General features: G+C 45.8%; 1 long non-coding RNA gene across 1 annotated transcript in view; it reads right to left on the bottom strand.

Annotated features, from left to right (window-relative positions):
- Nucleotides 1-2,038: 2,038 nt before the first annotated feature.
- LOC118084084 (uncharacterized) overlaps nt 2,039-21,636 on the bottom strand; it is a 34,091-nt gene continuing 14,493 nt past the window's right edge. Inside the window, exons 2-3 of the long non-coding RNA XR_004692458.2 lie at nt 4,145-4,297; nt 2,039-2,586 (exon numbers count right to left, since the gene is read on the bottom strand). This is a non-coding gene — a long non-coding RNA (uncharacterized LOC118084084). The remainder of the gene's footprint in view (nt 2,587-4,144; nt 4,298-21,636) is intronic.

The raw sequence follows: 21,636 nt of genomic DNA, 5'->3' as shown, positions 1-21,636 counted from the left end.
CAAAGATTTTGCAGGCTCCTAAATAGGGAGGGATTTAAATAACCCCATGGGAACTGCATGGGCTCAACTGACACAAAATGCCAAACAGCTGTTAGAGGGGAGAGAAAACTTGCTATGTATCTATGCAATACATTTCAAGCACTCTTACACCACTTTATGAGTTATTATGGCTCCCCCCCAAAAAAAAAAATCCTGGGAAACTAGTTCAGGGTGCTGACCGCACAAAGCTATCATTTCCTTCACCATGAACAAACTACAATTCCCAGGGTACTTTGTGACAGTTAAAGTGGTGAATGAGTCCTTTAAATGTATGCATGGACATAGCCAGGATTTGTTAGGGGGGGGGGGAGAACCTCAGCTATGTATTTTTATTAATTTGTATTGATTTAGGGGGAGCAGCTGCCCCTCCCTGCCCATCGGCTATGCCCATGAATGTATGGTGTGGAAGTGAACCAAGCAGAGAAACATTCCCTGCTGCAACACTGAGTTCCCATCTGCACTGCACATTTAAAGCAGTATCATATCAGTTTCAACAGTCATGGCTTCCCCCAATGCATCGTAGGAGCTGCAATTTGTTCAGGGTGCTGAGAGTTGTTAGGGGGTCCCAATTCCCCCTCACAGAGCTATGATTCTTCTCAAAGTGGTTTAGCTGTCAATCCTTCTTCACAGGGAACTATAGGAATTGTTGCTTTGTGAGGTAAAGAAAGGTTGGCAACCCTCTGCTGCAACAGGGAGCTTCCTGTAGCTGGAGTAATAGAACTCCCACCAGCCTTTGCCAGCATAGTTAAAGATGCACCCTTTTATCCTGGCTTTTGACAAAAGAGTTGCATATTTTAAGGACCCACCTTATTTCTGTGGTTGCAAGTTGTTTAAAACTGTTTTGAACATGGTGCTCTAATTGTTGTAACCTGCCCTGGGACCTTAGGGTGAAGGGCCCGATAATAATAGTGATAACAATATCAGGCAGGGCAGTGCTTTTTTCTGGGGGGGCCGCATACCCCTAAACGTTTTGTGAATCAAAGTTTGGCCTCATTGAGGGGCAATATTTCAATGAGTAGGAAAATGAGAGTACCCCTTAACATTTTGTAGGGAAAAAAACACTGAGGCAGGGGCATGACCAGGGGGGGGCAAGGGGCAGCTGTTTAACTGACCAATTACGTCGTTTCTGTCCCCCCCACAAAAGCCCCCCCCCCACGTTACTGTCTGCTACGCCCACGATATCAGGGACAATGAGACTGTGACCCAGGCATAGGCAACCTTGGCTCTCCAGATGTTTTCGAACTACAACTCCCATGATCCCTGACCACTGGCCCTGTTAGCTAGGGATCATGGGAGTTGTAGTTTTAAAACATCTGGAGAACCAAGGTTGCCTATGCCTGCTGATGTAACACTATCTGGAGACAACCCCTGGTACTAGAGTAGCATATGACCCATTACCTGTCCTATTAAGAAGTATACCAAAAGGCAGTGGCGGAGGAAGACTCTCCGGCACCCGGGGCGGGGCGAACCACCCGGCTGCGTCTGCGCGGTGTCCATACAGACTGCCCATGTGTGGCGATCGTACGGACTGCGCATGCGCGACACCTGCACGCACGGCACTCAAGCGGCAGCTCGTACTGACAGCGCATGCGCAGTCCGTACGGTCGCCACACGTGCGCAGTCTTGTCTTGACACCGCGCAGGCGCCGCCGGGTGGTCTACAATCTTCGCTATGGTCTTCAGTAGAAGGCAAAATAGGGGTTAGGATTGTAGGGCAGCATATGTCAATGAGGCAGAGAGTTCCACAGATGCTGCCTGACATCAACGGGGCGGGGGGGGCCAGGACATATCGAAAGGGAAATGTACTGAACAGACCGGGGTCACACGCACATCATATGTTTGGCGCACTGATGGCTTCACCCGAAGAACCCTAAGGATCACAGCCTGTTAAGAGTGTTGCTCTCACAGAACTACTATTAAAGTGTTATAAGACTGCTTTACACGTGGATGTGGCATGGGGTTGAAGGAAAAGGGGTAAAATGATGTCTCAGTAACCCCGTCTCAAAACAATAGATGAGAAGTATTTCTGCACCCAAACGTGCGGTACTACTGTGTGTGTACTTTGTGCGGGGGAGAAGGGGTTGCACGGTGAAAAATCAGTAGCGCTTTTCTTTCCTCAAATCAGGATGTTCCAGGAGCCTTGACACCAAGACTTCCCTCGCCTTGATCGCGCGGGAGAAGGGGAAAAACAACTCAATTTTTACTTCAATGCTGTTGCGCTCCCGGTCCCACCCGTTCTAGGGGGCGCCGGAGCAATACATAGACACTCGCGTCGCCGGCGATTCCAATTTTATTGGAGGTGAAAGTGACTTAGCCCGTCAGGGAGAGGCAGCGTCGCCTGGCCAGGCCTTTTCGGGGATCCGGAGGGCTTGGCGCGCGACGCAAAGTATTGGTAGGGAGTGGAGAGAGAGAGTCCTTAGGCGACCCTTGGGGACCGATTCTCGGCCTTTCTTCTTCTTCTCCTCGCCATCGGGGCGCCTGGTCCCTCGGGCCCGGCCACAGAGACGCCTCGCCGAAGCCTGGGATCGGGCAGGGTGGGGCGCCAGCTCTGTCGAGGGGAGAAGAAAAAGCAGAGAAGGGAGAGGCTGAAATCCGATTTCACACCAATTTGGAAGAGCGACGTCAGCGCTTCTTTGAGTGATCCAAAGCCTCCGAGCGGACAATTTTTTTATTTTTATTTTAAAAAGAATTCCCCACGAGGTAGAAACTTCAAAGGGCGGAAGAGTAGATAGGAATCCGCAAGTAGCCTAGCGCGCAACAACCGACCGTTCTAGACGAGGCTGATTGCCAGTCGTGATAATGGTTATTAATAATATGATGATGAATGGCTTTTACGAATAGGGATCTGATACCTAAACGTATAAGGATAGATACAGTCACAGAATGTCAAATGACCTTGGATAGCCTGGTATTGATGGCATCCATCGTGGTTGTTTAATGTTACTGTTCTTCAAAATAAGTGCATAGTTAGAATAATTGTTCTTTAGAATAACAAAAAAAAGGAATTGTAGGAGGGCGCCCATCATCAACATTACACCAACTTATAAAGCCCTCAATAACTTTTATGCTATTCTTTTTTATTATATATGAACTGGGCTGCTAGACTCGAGAATCCTGGGTTTATTTTATTTTATTTTCACTTTGACTTCTCCCTCTCTCTTCTAATTTCCTTTAAATATCTGCAAATTGACAGGAACGCTGATGTACAGAATGATAGACCTATTCTCGTCAAATGTTTAAATATTGTGGCGACCAACAAAAGAGGTTTGAGACGCCTGCTAGAATTCTCAAACTAGAGGGAAAATGTTGTTATTAAAAATAAACAACGACAACAATAGTAACATGGTTAACTAATAATAGTTAATAATATTAACAATGTTAATAATAGCATTACTAATAATTCATGAACACATTGTTAATGATATTAAGAAATATTTATTTAATTTGTATGAATAGTAAAATATATACAATATCATATATGATATAGCATTAACTGCAGTAATAAATATTGCCTTCTTTAATTTATATTAATAATGCTGCAATGTAACTATTAATAGCCTATCTTTAATTTGTTTAACATCCTTTAAATCCGGTTCTTGCTCTCTAAGGGAATCAGAGCAGTGTTCAAGTAAAGCACAAATAATATTAAGCAAACAGCAGAAAAGAGTAAATTTCACAACAGCCAAAACAACTACCGTTAGGAACATACCCCCAAAACCCCACAAAAAACCCCACATTAAACAGAAAAGTTTTAACGGCCCCCTACCCAAATGCAAGTAGGGAAGAAGCACGTGGGTCTTCCAGGGACTCGGGATAGCGTTAATATTGCCAAAGTCATTTATAAAGTCATTTACTATAAGTAGTGGTGGTGTGGGTGTTAAAAGCCTGCCTTTACACGTCTTTAGTTTTTTCTAGGTCAGGAAGCAAGAACGAAGGAAGAGCGAAAGTCCCTGCGTATTTGAGACAATTTAGCTACCGCAAAATATATTGCTCAAAGTCATTAGGGGAAGAAGAGATGTTCTGTATATATACATCGGTAACGCTCAGGCTATCAATGCCATATGTATAATAATCTCATATTAGAGACGATAATTAAAATATCGTACCGGATTATATCTTCGCCAAGTTGTTTCCACAATCCTGGTTGCGTTTCCTTCCGTCTGTTGTATCTATCCTTAATCCTTTTTCTCGTTTCTAAAAGAACTTTGAATCAAGCTTAGCGAAAGCCTTCTTTGGGATATATGTTTTTTTCCCTCCATCTGTTTGACAAAGAGAAAAGAAGCCTTTAAAAAAATCTATTTTATTTTGTTTCGAAATTTATTATCTCATTCATCCTTTCTTCCCTCTGTTTTGTTTGGCTATTTTGGGGCTGCCTCCCAGTGTTGGTTCCACTCAGAGTAGACCCGCTGAAATCAGTGGAGATGGGCTACTTGGGTTCATATATTTCAGTGGGCTTACTCTGCTTAGAATTTACATACAACGCAGTATTATTTATAGGAGCTATGATTGCTCATTATTACCAATCGTCGTGGCACTTAGGAGACAAACTGTTTTCAAATTCCTTCGGTAAAGCTTACTGGAGTACGCGCTGCAAGAGTTTGTTTGCGCGCGCGCGTGCGCGCCCAGATATATGATGTGGACGTACACTATCAAACGCAAACGTGTTTTTATTATTTTTAAATACCCCCCACCTAAATAAATTAAAAATTCTCAAGCGCGTCATCCGGCACTAAACAGCCACGTTTGCCGTGCTGGATTCCACTTGGATTTCATCCGAACTGCCTGACTGGGATTCGCCCCCCACCCCCACCCCGTTCTAAACAGAGCGAATGGAATTTTAGCACATTGGTGGGATCAAAGGCATGGGGAAGGAAATGGCGATTGCAGTTGTACCTTATGAAACGGGACCCCTAAAGGTCTCTCCCCCCGCACACACGCCAGTCTCATCAGAAATCTGGAAACGGCTCTTATTTGTGGTGGGGAGGAGGGAAAAGTCTGTGGGCTACCCCTTGATATCCCCATCGCTGGATTTACTGAAATCGAATAAAAATTAAAATGGGAGTGTGTGTGTGTGTGTGTGTGTGTGTCCCTTCCTGTAGAATCCAGGAAAACGCCCCCCCCCCCGCAATGTACTTGTGAGAATGTGTTTACTGATTTATTTATTTTCATTCTGGATTTATTGCTGCATTTTCCTGAGATATGCTTTGTAAGCAGCTTGGATAACGCTGCGTCTGGGCGGCTGATCAACGCGGCTGAAATAAATAAATACCCCACAGATTTTAAATCACTAGTTTATTTTGGGCTGGGGGGGGGCGATCGCGTGCAGGTTCTCAGGATGGCATCCCTAACAAGGGGAGGTCGGACAATCCATTCATAATCTGTTGTTTAAAACAAACAAACAAACAAAACCAAACAAAAACGCCATTGATTCCATCAGGAGAGATTCCAGCAGGTGTTGGAAGTCTCGGTGGGAACAATGGATATGAAAAGTGTTGGGGAGGGGCGGGATAGAGGGGGAAAGGATCTGGATCCCGCTTCCCAGCACTGAAAAATATATTCAATTTCAGTCCATTAAACTTGCTTCTGGTTTATGCCCAGATAGGATTAAAATCCATGAATGGTGGATCCGTGTGTTTTTTCGGCTGTTTTAAAAGTTACAACGAACATCAATATAATTAAATGAGAACCATTGTTGAATTATGATTATGATTAAATTTATTACCTGCACTTCACCTACAGATCCCCTGGGCAGGATACAATTTAAAATTCAGAATTTAAAACTGTTAAAACATAATACAGTCACAGGAACAGGGCATTATTATTATTATTGATTCGACTAGATTATAGAATCAAGTTTATTTATTTCAGTGGGTCTACTCTGAGTTAGTCGGATACAACCCATTATTATGCATTGATCCAATTTTAGGAGCCGATTCCTAGGGGCCAAGATCCCTTTGCCGCCTCGCCATTAAAATATTTGAGAGTGCTACTCTCCCTCCCGCCCAGGTTGATGTGCATTATTATTCAAATGGTGTGTGCGAGCGGCGTGTAATGATCGATTATGCCGACGCGGCTTACCTGGGCTCCCCCAAAACTTTATTCAACTTGGCACCACTGCCAAACAAACGTCTAAACCCCATGCATTTTCGAGGGAAAGTTTTCACACCCGTGTTTGACTTTCATGCTGAAATAAATGTAAAACACATCCCTGAGGAAATCATTGTCATGTCTGCAGTCGCGATATCAATTCCTCCTATATAACCTTTGCATTACCGAAACTATTTTTGGACAGTTGGATCCTGACCCCAAAGGGAGATAATTAGTTCGTGGTTTCTAAATCGTGTTTACTTGGGACAGATTATATAAATCGCAATGAAGCGGGTTTCCGATGCGTAGTGCAATAGGGCGCAGGCAGAGATGGCCGTTTAGGTACTGATCGCCAACAGTTCGCTTATGGACCTCATTCCCGCGGAACACACACACACTCATCAGTTCAGGTCGCGATTCCAATCTAAGCGTTTTTGTAGCCGCTTCTTATCCGTGGGAATAAATCCGCAGTTTGATTCCATGCGCGTTTGCTTGGGAGTAAATTCAGTGTACTGCCTTCTTTGCTAGGAAATCTATATGGGCTTGCTGCTGTAAACGCGTGATTAAACTCTGCGCAATCCTGGTACCAGTGCCACTGACAATTGTGCGTGCGTGCGTGTGTCCAATCAGTGGATTTTAAAACTACTTAGGTTTGTTGGCTAAACTATGTGAGCACCTTGAGACAGAGAGTGGACAAACAAGAAGCTGCTTTATCCCATTGGCAGCGCCTCTCTAACAATTCAGTCTCTCTCCCAACCCTACCTGGAGATGCCCGGGATCCAACCGGACCGGAGACCTTCTATGTGCACTGGCGTAGCAACTCCCGCCGGCAATCACCCAAAGCTGCTGAGCTTTTTGTGGGACATCGCCCTACCCAACCACCCGGAGGGACTGTGGCTCCCAGTCGCCCTGCCCCTGCCCCTGCCTTTTTGTGCTACTGTCTGCGACGCTCTCCCACTGGGCTAAACAAACTTTATCTGAAATATCATCTGAAAGTAGATTACTCCAAAACTAGGGTACAACCTCCCATTTGCTTCCTTATATTCAGCCGTCAACTGCCATAGATGTTGGTGGAGTCAAGAAAATCAACGTTTGAAGGAGGTGGACTTTGGTAAATTTCGAACGGGGACTTGACTGTTCCTCTCAGCTAAAATAAATAAACGAAGCCAGCATCACAGACCCAAGCCAATTTTAATCTGGTGCAACCCCCACTGTGTAAAGTGAAACATCCTCCCAGGAAAGCGAGTGCCTAGGGTAGGATAGCACCCATCGAACTCTGTCGGACTTACTTCTGAACAAGTGTAGGACTTCGGGGAATTCATTGAGAATAAGGCAATGTACCACCTGCCCTCTCGGAGCGAAGGTCAATGGCTAGGAATCACAGGCGAGGAGAGCGCCGCTGCGCTCAGGACCTGCTTCTGGGCTTCCTTTGGAGGCGTTGGGTTGGCCACTGTGACCACCACAGGAGACTTTGGCCTGATCTTTTGTTAACCCCGGTACAGATCTAACGACACTGTACGCATGGGGGTGGGGGTAGGAGGGGCAACTGCCCCCCTAAATCACTAAAAATAAATACAAATCGGAGGTTATGCCCCCCCCTAACAAAAGCCTACTCCCTCTAACAAAAATCCCGGCTACGCCCATGATTGTAGGTTGCACTGAGATCACCGCTCCAGGCAGGGGCGAGTCTATTCTGAAACTAATGAAGCTTCAGCTTGAAGGCCCCTTATCTTGCAGGGGCCCCAGAAGCAACCTCAGTCCAAATCGTTTTTTTAAAAAAATGGGTCTAGTAGACCTAATTTGAGCTGCATTGATTTGAGTGAAATTGCTTGGTTTTAACAAACCCAATGTTTAAGAGTAAATACCACAGATGTTGTAAAGGTTGTTGCAAACAACCGCATTGAAGAAGATAATATTAGTTACCCAGACCTGTTGCAGAACTATTGCTGGTTGCAAAGGGGCCCCCATAACAGTTGAAGCTTCAGGGCCCCCCAAAAGTAGGTCGGTCACTGACTCCAGGTAGTTACAAACCCAAAACGGCTGCGGAAAGCAAAGGAAAGAAAAGAAAAGCCAGTGGTGGCATAGAGATTAGACTGCCGGATTTGGACCCTGGGAGGTCAAAATGATTACTATGATCAATCACCACAATAACCCTGTGAGGTAGGTTAGGCTGAGAGGCAGTGACTGTTTCCAAGATCACCTAGCGAGCTTCATGGTCGAATGGGGATGTGAACCCTAGTATCTTAGGTCCTAGTCAACACTCTATCTACTGCACCACAGTGCCCATGAAATTTTCTGCGCACCCTTGCCCCACTGCCTCTTAGTCTAACCTAACTCACAGAGTTGTTGTGGGGGTTAAATGAGGAGAACCGCAAATTACGCTTTCGCGTTCATTGGTGGCGAGGGGAATGGGAAATAGATAGATGATTAGATAGATAGATAGATAGATGATTGATAGATAGATAGACAGACAGACAGACAGACAGAAGATAGATGATAGATGATTGATAGATAGCAAACCAACACCAGAAGTAACTCTACAGTACTGCATCGCCAGGAGGCTAGGAATCGAGGCCACCGAATCCCCAGTCGCTGCGGAGAGATCCCTTTTCCTTTCCGGGAACTCCTAAATAGCATGTTATATTTTTAACCTGTTCCAAGTCGCAGAGCCTGTTGGAACTTGACAGAGGGCGTAGAAGAGCAGGCACCTGCTTCGGGAAGCAGGTTGGTGTCCACCTCGCCCCGTTCTCATTGAGTGACCGCAGAGTGGCGGGGGGGAGGAAGGAGTGTGTGCCTTTCCTGTGATTTATGCCTCGGCCAAGGCGTGTAGGAGCGAGCTTCCCGCTCGACCGCGCTGGCTCTGAAGGCTCCGCTATAAATTACCCACTCGCCGCTGCGCAAAAGCTGCCGAAGGCTGGCGGGGAATTAAAAAGCCCCAGAATGGGCCCTTTGAACGCCAGGAAACCACATTTTTGAAAAAGGCAAAAGGAGGGGAGGAGGGGGGAGGAGGAGAGCCAGGAAAGGCTAATTAAGGGAAGGTTCCCTCACTATCCCCTTTTCCCAACAGACATCGTGGAAGTACCAAAAGTCAATTGATCGCGACTCATGGGAGATTCGACTTTTCCAACGGAGAAAAGGGTGTCGCTGGCACATGTTTCCAGGAAAAGCATCCAGAAGTCTTAGGGCCCCTTAAAAAATATGCAACCTCCTGATCCCCTGTGAGTGCACACTTGAAAGTAAGCATAATTGTGTTGCATAGGAAGCTGCCTTATACCGACTCAGACTGTTGGTCTATCTAGCCGGAAGCGACAGTGTTTCAGACCAGGGGTTTCTTCCGGTCCTTCCTGGAAATGCTGGGGTTTGAACCTGGGACCTTCTGGGCGCAAAGCTCTACAGCTGAGGCAGGGCCCATTCGCTATTGTCTGGGGTTGGTTTAGTCAGTGGGATTGACCTCCTAGCCAAGGTTGCAAACCTAGGGCTGAGGATGCGATGACACCACGCCTCCACCGCAATGCTGTAGGACTTTAACGCTCACCAGAGCCCCGGCCATCGTAGCTAATAGCCGGGAAGGATGTTGGGTAAGGTTGGAGTCCAGCAACATCCGGAGAGCCACAACTCACAACTTCCCTGTTACTGTAGAATCCGGGGCAAAATCTCCAGCTTCCTCCATTGATTCTGAACGGCAAAGAGATCCCATAGGCAAGAATGTAGCCACCGGATGGGCGTTCTCATTGGCGAATGTTCATCTTACATAAAAGGAAAATATAAATCCAGTCCTCTTACTTATTGGAAAACCATCAAAGCAAACGGCCAATGTTCTGCCCTAATGCTCTCCAGGAACCAATCAGATTAGCAAGGATACCAGGCTGCCTGCACATATTTATGATGTTCTGCAATGGTTCCCTGTTGCTATCCCATAGACGAGCCTCTCCCTGCACCCGTTATCACAACATTCCTGGCAACGGGTCTGGCAAGAACAGCTCCCTTCATTCGATGCTAGAAGCGGGAAATTAGGACCACCGTCCACCCCAAAAAGCATTCGATTCGCGAGTCCCCTGGAGGCAAAACTAAACCCTGCGAAAGACTCCTTAAAACAGAGCGAGATATCATCATCCTGGGTGAAGTGTTTTTATGCTTAGAATCTTATTTTGGCATTCAGCTGTATAGGCTACTGTATAATTTTGTTGGTGGTAGTGGTTGTATCCAACTAAATTCTACTTCGAGTAGGCCCATTGAAATTAATACACCCAAGTTAGTCATGTCCATCTATTTCAAATGGTCTTCTCTAACATTTGCTATATTAGAGCAGCGGCGGGGGGGGGGCGGCGACCCTGTTTAACGCGTGCTTAGGTCGCTTTTGCAGCCCTGTAACTGTTCCAGATGTGATCCTTACGTGGAATAAAGTAACGGGCTGGATCCGTTTCATCCGCATAAAACAGCTCCTATCTAAAACTATTGTGGAGGGGACTCGAATTGAAACCGAATTCCGACCTGCTCCCCCGGGAGCTTGGTTGGAAAAATGGAGGTGGGTCGGAGTGGGTTTTGTCCCGCAACAGAGCGCACACGGCCTGGGGTGCAGAGTTCTGCTTCAGGAGCGCCCGCGGGAGTGTGTCTGTAGATCAGCCCTTTTATCTGAATGGAAAGGGGCACTCTGCAAAAAGCAATCTTGATTCTGTGCAAATAAAATTGGAGCAAACCAAACCGAAGCAAGGAAGGATATCTCCCTCAGAAGTAGGGAAGGGGCAAAACGCACTCCTCGCCACGTCCCCTTTCCTGGATTGTATCCTCACTAGGGCAAAGTGGGACACTTTGGTGCTAAACCGGCGTTTCTTGCAGGTCTCTCCGTGGAAAGGCTCGGGATCAACGTTACTTTATTCTGCTGCAACCGGATATAAGAAAAGGAGTTAATTCCGAGTGCTAATGACAGGGATCTCGAGGTATGAAAAGAGGAAATCCTCGTTGGTTTTGACAAACCGGAGCAATAAGTAAAAAGATGGGCGGGGTGGGGGGCGGAATCCAGCCAGCGAGGCCCAGGAAATATGTAAAGGCAGTCCAACTTAAGCCAGGGAGTCGCCCTTAAGTAGTGCCGAAAAGTGACTCTTTTGGCAAACTGCTCTGGCAACCAAAGTCGGACGAAGCAAAGGTGGGCGGGGGTTGGGGGTTGGGATAAAGAAACCCCAGCGAAGGAAATGGGTTGGATTTAAGCAGGGTTCCCCAAAGCCGGCTTGTTAGCTGAAGGGGAGGGAGGTTGAAGCTAAGATTCCCGCTAAAAGTGCCAGGTAGGAAGATCTCCTGCTCTTTGGCGGGGAGGAAAATGTGCTCTGCTATTGGAAAGAGAAGAAGAAGAAGAAGAAGAAGAAGAAGAAGAAGAAGAAGAAGAAGAAGAAGAAGAAGAAGAAGAAGAAGAAGAAGAAGAAGAAGAAGAAGAAGAAGAAGAAGAAGAAGAAGAAGAAGAAGAAGAGCATTTCTAGATGCGTCCTGCACGCTTTCGGAGAGGTTCTTGTGCGCCCTGGACCGCTGGGTGCGCATTCCTTCTTCGCAACTCTCCAACCCAGCTGCATCTTGTAATATACATATACCTATTTATCATAGCTGCCAAGTTATCCCTTTTTTTTAAGGGAAATTCCCTTATGCTGAATGGGCTTCCTCGTGAGAAAAGGGAAAACTTGGCAGCTATGCTATTTATATTTATATATTTTACGTTATAATGCCTCCACCCTTCTGGAGGAGCCAGTCGTCGCGGCCCCCCTTTCTCTCGCACCCTTTCCACAACGACCCACCCCTCTCCCTCCCTCTTCCCAGTTGGACCTGGCGGCCAGCATGTCAGAGTTCACGAATCTGGTTAGGCGCTTTTAACTTCCAGCTGTAAAAAGACGGATATTAAAGGCCTCTAATGGATCCCGCGCGAAAGAAGGGATACATTTTCACGTTTCAGAACGGGGGCGGGGGGGCGTAGAGAATTGCGTCTGGGATAACACACACACAGCATTAAACATTCGAAAGGAGTGGCGGGTGGAAGGAAAGACACCATCAAAAGCGAGCTGAGGAACGCGCTGTCCCCAGTCTCACTCACTCACTCACTCACTTACTCACTCACTCACGCACGCACACCCTGCACCTGGCATTTGAGAACAGAGTGAGTAGGTTCGAGGCTGTACAAGGGCATTTGGATAGGGCGTGTTTTCTTTCACCTGGCAAGTTATGCGGCAGAAAGGCAGGAGATATCAAGAATGGTCAAGGTGATAGGAAGACCTGCTATAAGCTAATAGAAGGAGGCAGGGGTGCAAACTTAAATAAAATGCTGGGGGCAGCAGGTAAGCCCTGACTCGCATACTCAATCGCAAGACGTGGTGCATGCACACCCTTTGAATGGTAATGCGAATCAACTTGAGGAGGGCGACCCCTCAAATATTTTATTGGGGGCCCTGAAGGGACGTCTGCCCCTAGGAGTTGGCTCCTATGGAAGGAGTTGTGTGCATGTGTTTAAGAAATTACTAGTAGGGGAGGGGGCGCATTCCAGTATACTTCCCAATGATATCTCTGTGTGTGCGGAGAGGTTTTTCCCCACTCTCTTATAATACTGGAACTTGGGACCAAATGAAGCCAAGTAAATAGCTTGTTAAGGCACTGCTCTGCCTCAAAGAGGCTCCCTTTTGCTGCTGTTCCATGGGCAGATGTGAAACAGCAACCTAAGTGTCTTTGAGTTGTTTGCTCCTGCAGGAATAGCCAAGGTTTTGAATGACACTGAGCTCTTCTTCTGTTCATTTGGTTCTTAGGGTAGAAGCATTCTGGAGAGGGGGAAGCTGAACCACTGAAGAAAGCGGGGGGGGGGGACGGCTCAGTGGTAGAGCAGGGCTGACATTTTGGCATCTGAGGCAAACTACAAAATGGTGCCGCTCCTGTCAGGGAAGGAGGGTTGAGTGAATATCAGGAACAAGGGGGAATCAAATCAACCTTACCTGATGGTGTTCCATAGTGCCAGAAGCGGTTTAGTCCTGCTGGCCACATGACCTGGAAAGCTGTCTGTGGACAAACGCTGGCTCCCTCGGCCTGAAAGCGAGATGAGCACTGCAACCCCATAGTCGTCTTTGACTAGACTTAACCATCCAGGGGTCCTTTACCTTTTTACCTTACCTGATGGTTGAAGTACTGGTACGATTCAAATGGGCCTGCTCTAAATCAGCCCAAGATAGCCCAGAAGGCAGCCACCTCCTACCTAAGAGTAGGAGGATGTCAGGAGTACCTCCCATTGTCAGAGAGGATGCTGTAGAACAGGCATCCCCAAACTTCAGCCCTCCAGATGTTTTGGACTACAATTCCCATCATCCCTGACCACTGGTCCTGTTAGCTAGGGATCATGGGAGTTGTAGGCCAAAACATCTGGAGGGCCACAGTTTGGGGATGCCTGCTGTAGAAGCAGCAGGTCCAAGGAGCGTGTAATAGCAGCAGCAGGTGACACATTCATCGGAGGCCAGATCTGCTGCCCCCGTGGATTTTGCCACCTGAGGTGGTCACCTCATCTTGCCTCAGGGGTGGGCAAGCCCTCTGGTAGGGCATTTGATTTCTGCACAGAAGGTGCCTAGTTCGATCCCTGGCATCCCCTAGTAGGGCTGGGAGGGTCTCCATGTCCGAAAGCCTGGAGAGTTGCTGCCAGTTAGTGTAGGCAATGCTGAGCTAGATGGACCAACTGACTGCCTCAGTAGAAGGCATGTTCTGATGTTTTTAAACAAATTGCCTAAGTGACGCTTGGCATGTTTGATGAAAACAAATTTAGCAACAGAGGAATGAAACAGGGTTGTGGTCCAACATTAGTCAGAGTAGACCCATTGGAATTTATCAGCACTAAATTCAGCAGTAGGTGTGCTAAATTTCAATAGGTCTATGTGTATAAATTAGATGGAGACAACCCAATGATTCTCACAAAAATGGACATGGAAAGAATGATGTTCCCAAAGTCTTTCATTTTGCACACCTTGAACAGTTTGAAACACACCTTAAGTTAGAGCCAAGCTTGGAAAGTTTAACAGAACAACAGCTAACTACTACCCATCACAAGACACCATGAACTTTGGTTTAGGTGACTCCCTCATAATTATTGGGGTGCTTCTAGGACAGGACTTTGGGGGAAGAACTCCAGAGCTCCATGGATAAACCAATTGGCCTTAGCAAACCCAGATATTTAAGCAAAGCAGGGGGGGAGGGCAGTGGGAGGTAGGGTGATTGCTTTACCTATCAAGCAGTAGAAAATTCCCACTCCCCCCTCAGATTTAGTTGGTGGAACCAGTGGAATTTCCCAATATTTTTCTTCTCCACCCCTTTTCAAAAATATCTTTGCCCAGTATTCCCCTACTTTTGTCAGATTCATGTAACTATTTGCTCCCAACAAACATAAACACAAATTCAATAAAAAGCAACCAATGATAATGATGACAATGACATAATCACCATCATCATTATTTGTTGTGGGGTAGGGGGGCTGTTGTCTTCAGTGTTACCCCTTGCTCTGAGTAGACCCACAGGCATTCATGAACATGACTAAGGACTATTCATTTCTGTGGGTCTGCTGCTCTGAGTAGGACTTGCAATCCCCTTCCAAAAATTGTTTGTTTTTCCTTTCTTCATTCTATTTAAATATAATGGCTCTAAATATATATTCTGGGGAAAGGGGTGGTTTACACATCATACATTTAAAGTTCTTGCCCTCCCAAAGAACCCTGGGAACTGTAGTTACCTCTCACAGACTACAATTCCCAGCACCCTTAAACTACAGGTCCCAGGATATTTCAGGGTGGAGTCATGTGCTTTAAATGTATGGTGTGTGTGCAGGCTTTAAATATATGATTATATCTTCAGCTTCTAGTTGTTGTATTAAATCAGTCCATTCCTATTTTTATTTTACTGTATTTTTACACAGGTCAAAGCCCCACTGAGACCAAAGGAACTTACTTCCTAATAGGAGTACTGTATAGCCTTACCACCATCAATTCCTCTATTCCCAATGTTCAGGTTATGAGTGCCCTTGCAATGGTGACCCAAGTTGTACCATTCCCCAAAAGATGGAAATGTCAGCAGGCTTGTGGGAATCCTGTGTTCTGAAGTACATGTTATCTTCAGGGATGGAAAGAGCCCTACAGAAGGAATATTTTTTAAAAGGCCAATTAGCAATGGAGGAGGCTTGTACATTAGGCCCAATGCCCCACCATCCTCAGACTTCAGCCAATCCCCACTGCCTTTCTCTCCAACCAGCCGGAAGATGGCTCTGCCTGTCATTAGCTCTGGCTCCACCTACTGCTGGTCTCCTTGCCTTACACTCTGCCAGTCCCACAGCGGCACCAGCCAGCCACTTCTGTCAACGAGGACTGAGCATGTTCAGTGAACACAAAATGCTGAAGGACTATAGGCGGCTCAATGGAAATATGTAAGGGGGGGGGGAGGAATGGAAGAAGTGGCAAGAATCCTGGGAAGAAAAACTCTACACTGCAATATTTTGCTGCAAGTTCCATGCTCCATTACTGGAGGTAAAGGTAAAGGTAAAGGGACCCCTGACCATTAGGTCCAGTCGTGACCGACTCTGGGGTTGTGCCGCGCACTCATCTCACATTATTGGCCAAGGGAGCCGGCGTACAGCTTCCAGGTCATGTGGCCAGCATGACTAAGCCGCTTCTGGCGAACCAGAGCAGCACACGGAAACGCCGTTTACCTTCCCGCTGTAGTGGTCCCTATTTATCTACTTGCACTTTGAGGTGCTTTCAAACTGCTAGGTTGGCAGGAGCTGGGACTGAGCAACGGGAGCTCAGCCCGTCTCAGGGATTCGATCCGCCGACCTTCTGATCAGCAAGCTCTAGGCTCTGTGGTTTAACCCACAGCGCCACCTGCGTCTCCATTACTGGAGTGGGAGGTGGGAATCAACAAAATGCAGCCTAATCCTGTGCACATTATGGAGAATCATCACAATTCAGTGGTAGAACACATGCTTTGCCTGCAGAAGGTCCCAGGTTCAGGCCCCATCATCTCCAGTGAAAGATTAACTGTCTGGAAATCTGAGCAGCTGCTGCCAGTCAGTGTAGACAACACCAGGAGACCAGTCATTGTCTGATTCAGTATCAGGCAACTCACTGCATTCCATTACAAAAGTCTCATTGTGTTTAAAGGAAACTTAGAATGTCAGCCTTAATTAAGAACATAAATAAAAAGATACACTATCATTTCCACTTCAAAACATAGTAATATACAACATGCAAATCACCATGCATTTGATGTGCACACACACACCCTCCTATGTGCAATTTGTTAAACAAGGACAAGTATTGGAAACATCAGTGTATTTTTATGGCGTTCAACACACACACACACACCAGGTTGTATCATATTGATAAAGATCAGAGTAATTAAATTACCCATAAAAACTAAATCCAAAATAATGCTTTACCTGAATAAAACATAATATCTGTCAAGCACCAGGATCAGTTACTTGTCAGTGGCTACCCCAGAAATGGAGTCTCTGGAACCACATGAGAAAATCTTGCTGCTTCCCTCAGTATCTGATGATCAGAGCTACAGTGCCTCTGGTACATGAACATTTTCAATCTGTGGGCCACACTTGCTTCTTTGCAACCATCTGTAGGCCACATCATGCCAGTGATGGCAAAAGTGGGTAGGGCAAAGGATGTAAATTTTACCTCTATACAGTAGAGTAGTTTTTACATACACAAAATAGTCCATTCATCTAAGCAAGAGGCAGCTCAAGCCTGAGGTCACCCCACCCCACCCCCCCATGTGCTAATATGACTGATAGGACCTTCAGATTGGACCATCTCATAAGAAAATAAGAACTGCTTCCAGGGGAAACAGCACTTGTTAAATTTCTGCCTGTGGTGCCTCTCTTTAAAGACCCAAGGATTCCTCTGCCAGGGGAAAATTGTGTTACTTGTCAAAAGAATCCTTTCTGTCCCTGCACATAAATATCTCCCAGGAAATACTGAAATTCATCTTAATACAAAATTGCCATGCATTGGGGCCAATAGTCCATCTTGCCCAATTCTGACTGCCAGAGTTGTTGGTACGTAGCTTTCCAGGATCTAAGGCAGCATAGGTGCCAACACCCTGGGGCCCTGGGTGCCCCATGAAGGGGACAGGCAGGCACCCACACATTTTGGTGCCAGGGCCATGCATCCTGCTGCATGGCACCCATGTTCCCAGGCACTCACAGTCGCAGGGCCAGGCTGGCACTCCTAACAGGCAGATAGATTTCCCCAGCATCTGATACCTGATTGGAGAGAGAAAGAGTGAGAGATGCTAGGACTGAATATGGGACTTTCCCCTTGCAAGGCAGATACACAACCATGAGGCAATGGTGGCTATGGACCCTCTGTAGGTCAATCTTCTAATATAAAGCCGTGAGAGAGCCTCCCATATTCCCTTAAGCTTACAGAAGCACAAAAAGGTGTATGGTAAGCACACACATACACATACACACACACACACAGAGAGAGAGAGAGAGAGGGAGAGAGAGAGAGGGAGAAACCCACCCTAGGGACAGGTAGAATTCTCAAAATGAGCATGCTGAGAAGCCTTGGAATGCTGACTGACTGCTGGGGAGGGATAGAATGGAAGGAAGTGCCCAGAATCAGAACCAGGGAGTACCTCTACACAGCAACATTTTGTTTCAGGCCCATTGGCAAAATGATGATGAGATGGAACTTTCACATCATATCCATCACACAAGGTCTTTCAGCTCACCTATTTAGGGCACACATCCAGGGCACACCGTTGCTTTCACAATGGCTGGGCAAATATAATTCCTCCTCCAACAGCACTCTCCTTATGTGATTCCCAGCAATAGGTATTCAGGGGCATTATTGCCTCTGACAGTGGGGGGTAGAACACAGCAGATGGCACTGTGGTTTCAACCACTGAGCCTCTTGGGCTTGCCGATTGGAAAGTCTGTGGTTCAAATCCCTGCGATGGAGTGAACTCTCTGTCGCAGCTTCTTCCAACCTAGCAGTTCGAAAGCATGCCAGTGCCAGTGCAAGTAGTAAATTATGCTGGAAATGTAAAGATAAAGATGGTGAATTTTATCATATGTGGTGGACATGTGAAAAAGTAAAAAGATTTTGGGAAATGATATATAATGAATTGAAAAAGATGTTTAGGTATACCTTTCCCAAAAAACCTGAAGCTTTTCTGTTAGGATTAATGGGAGAGGAAATAGCAAAAGGAGATCAGAGACTATTTATGTATGCTACAACCGAGGCAAGGACTTTTTTAGCCCCCAAATGGAAATCACAAGAGACACCAATGATTGAGGAGTGGCAGACGAAAATGATTGACTATGCAGAGTTAGCAAAGTTGACCTGCGGGATCCAAAACCAGGGAGAGACAAAGTTCCAAAGGAAATGGAGTAAATTCATTGACTATATGGAGAAGAATTGTAGAAGTTTAAGGACACTTGCAGGACTGAAATAAATCCTATGAACTTGTTTTAACCATGTGGGTAAAAAGGAACTACGAGATAAGAGTGAGTAACAAAGCCAAATGACAGGAGGGAGGGAAGTCACAGCTCGGCAGAGTGAAATGAATTGAGATGGGTGAATATAAGAGGAAATGTATTAAGAATTTTTGTTTTGTTTTTGTTTATTTGGAAAATCTAATAAAAATGTTTATAAGAAAGAAAGAAAGAAAGCATGCCAGTGCAAGTAGATAAATAGGTACCGCTGCTGTTTAATTATCTTTTAAGATCAGGACTTTAGGATTTGCTTCACTGTGAACAGATCAGTGAGGAAGGTTGGTAGTACCAGGCACAACTGTCTAAGTAATATACAGGCAGCCTGTTCCATTTAATCAAGCAACAACGGCCTACAGCAGAGAGGTCTCTGTGGCCCTCCCAATGTTGCTGGACTCCATGTAGCCAGCACAGCCTCTCTGGACACAAACAAAAGAGCATGAGAAAAGCCCGCTGGATGAGGCCATTGACCCATCTAGACCAGCATCCTATTCTTACAGTGGCCAACCAGAGGTCTGTGGGAAGCCTGCAAGCTTAAAACAAGTGCAATAACACTCTTATCACCTGTGGCTCCCTGCAACTGGTATTTAGAGGTATAATGCCTCTGGCAGCAGAGGTAGGGCATAGCCACCACAGGTAGCCATTAATAGCCTTGTCCTCCATGAATTTGTATAATCTTTTTCTAAAGCCAGCTAAGTTGGTGGCCACCACTGCCTCCTGTGGGAGCAAGTTCCATAGTTTAGCCATGAGACAATGAGAATTGTAGTCCAACCACATCTGGAGAACCACAGGTTCCGTGTTTTTTGGCATAGAAGTCTTCATTAAAAGCCTCCTTTTCATCTTAAGCACATTACTGGCGCAAGCCACGCTCCCACAGAATCCCTAATGATTCATGCTACAGAAGCAATGCATGGCAGATTTTCCTGAAACACAGGCTGCTGTTGTCATCATTAGCACAAACATTGTTCAGCTTATGGGAACGATTCTGGGAAGTTCAGAACTGGGGCCCACTAGTCCCCAGCAGCATATGGGGAAAGGCGCCCAGTCCTTCACAGATCTTCACCTGGGCCCATTAGCACCTATAATGGCTCATTAATTCTAGGCTGGGTAATTCAAACTGCAGGTATATTCTTAAAAGAGTTAATTTTTAACTGAGAAGATTGCTGACTGGGGAGAAAAAATAATAATGCAATACCATATTGCCCCTGAACAGAGTGGAGAAGATAGGAGCTTGAGAAACTGTCACTATCCAGCTTCTGTAGCAGCCTCTTCGCCCCACCCCACCCCATAACACACACATACACACAACCACCACCACAAGGACATCTGAAGGACCATCTCCCCCACCCCCATGGGAATGGAGAAGAAGCAGGAATAACTTTTTCTCATCAAACAAGTGGTCTTATCCTTTCTACTGTAACTTTTTTCCCCCAAGTGATGCTTATTGTTGTCATGATATTATTCAAACCACTTTGTATATAACCACCTGGTATATAAATGCCATAAGAATATAAATATATGCTGAGGCTGTTGTTTTAACAAGTAGCACCCAGTCCTTGATTTGGGTTCCAAAAGAGCCTACATGGAATGACAGGCTAGGCTGAAATTTTGGGCATTTTAGTTGGGGGCGTAAAGCTGCATGCAAGTCTACTTAGAAGTAAGTCCTATTCAGTTCAAAGGGCTTACTCCTCCTGAGTGAGTGGAGTTAGGATTGGCAGTACATAAAGGTAAAGGTAAAGGGACCCCTAACCATTAGGTCCAGTCGTGACCGACTCTGGGGTTGCGCGCTCATCTCGCATTATTGGCCGAGGGAGCCGGCGTATAGGATTATGTATTTCAGCTTCATTTCCTACACCATTAAGGATGTGGGCTGAGGGACACACCATGCATTTAATGAACATTCTGCCCCGAAATAATCCTAGGAACCAAAGTTTACCTTTCGCCAAGCTTCAATTCCCAGCGGTCTTAACAAACTATGGTTCCCAGGATACTATTGGAGGGGGGTGGGGGGGAGGCATTCTTAAAACGTATTGTGTGCCCAAAGCAAAAGTGTAACTAAATCCATACCAGTGTCACAATAACTTTGTTGGTCTTTAAAGTGCCACAAAATCTGTTTTGGCTTTTAAGCAAAGCATTGTTTGGCTATGCCTCCAAGAGGTAGAGAACGAACACTCCAGACTTTCCAGGGAGCAAAGCAATTTCTGTAGAAGGCTTTTAATTCACACAGAACCCTTCACCTGGGTAGTGGATAATATCCCATTCCCATGTGTAGGATTGGGTTGTAATAACCAATAATAGTAAATAAATAAATAAATAAATAAATAAATAAATAATATCCTCAGTACCACATGCTTTAGAATTCCATAAGAAAAAATACCAAGGCAAGACCTGCTAATAATATAAATAATATATAAACAAACAAACAAACAAACAACAACAACAACAACACAGTGCCATACATTTTATTGAGTTTCATAAGCCAAATACAGTAAGTAAGTAAGTAAGTAAGTAAGTAAGTAAGTAAGTAAGTAAGTAAGTAAGTAAGTAAGTAAGTAAATGATTAAGACAAGTATATGGGCCAAAAAAGTTACATTTAGCTCTTGGGGAATATGCAACGTTTTGAATGATGCTCTTTTTAGGGCAGAAGGGCATTCTGGAGACAGAGAGAAGCTGAACCATGGAGGAAATGGGGGGGTGAACCTTAGCTCAGTGATGAGGCATCTTATTTTCATACATAAGTTCCCTGGTCCAATCCCTGGCACCCCCAGGTAAGATTGGCATGTCCCCTTCCTGGAGAGCTGCTGCCAGCCAGTGTGGACAGTACTGTGCTGGACGGACTACTGTACCGGTAATGTTCTACTCAGTAAAAGTCAGCTTCCTGTGTTCCTAAATTAGTAAATACTTGTATCTACACATAACCTCAGTTTTGTAGACTGAACATCTGGTCAGGGATTCGTTGTAGATGCATAATAATCACACGCCATGTTCTATATAACGTTTAATTGGGGC

This window comes from Zootoca vivipara, chromosome Z, assembly GCF_963506605.1.
Source record: "Zootoca vivipara chromosome Z, rZooViv1.1, whole genome shotgun sequence".
Taxonomy (NCBI): Eukaryota; Metazoa; Chordata; class Lepidosauria; order Squamata; family Lacertidae; genus Zootoca; species Zootoca vivipara.
The sequence above is the reverse complement of the archived record's forward strand: the minus strand, read 5'-3'. Positions and strand labels throughout refer to the sequence as shown.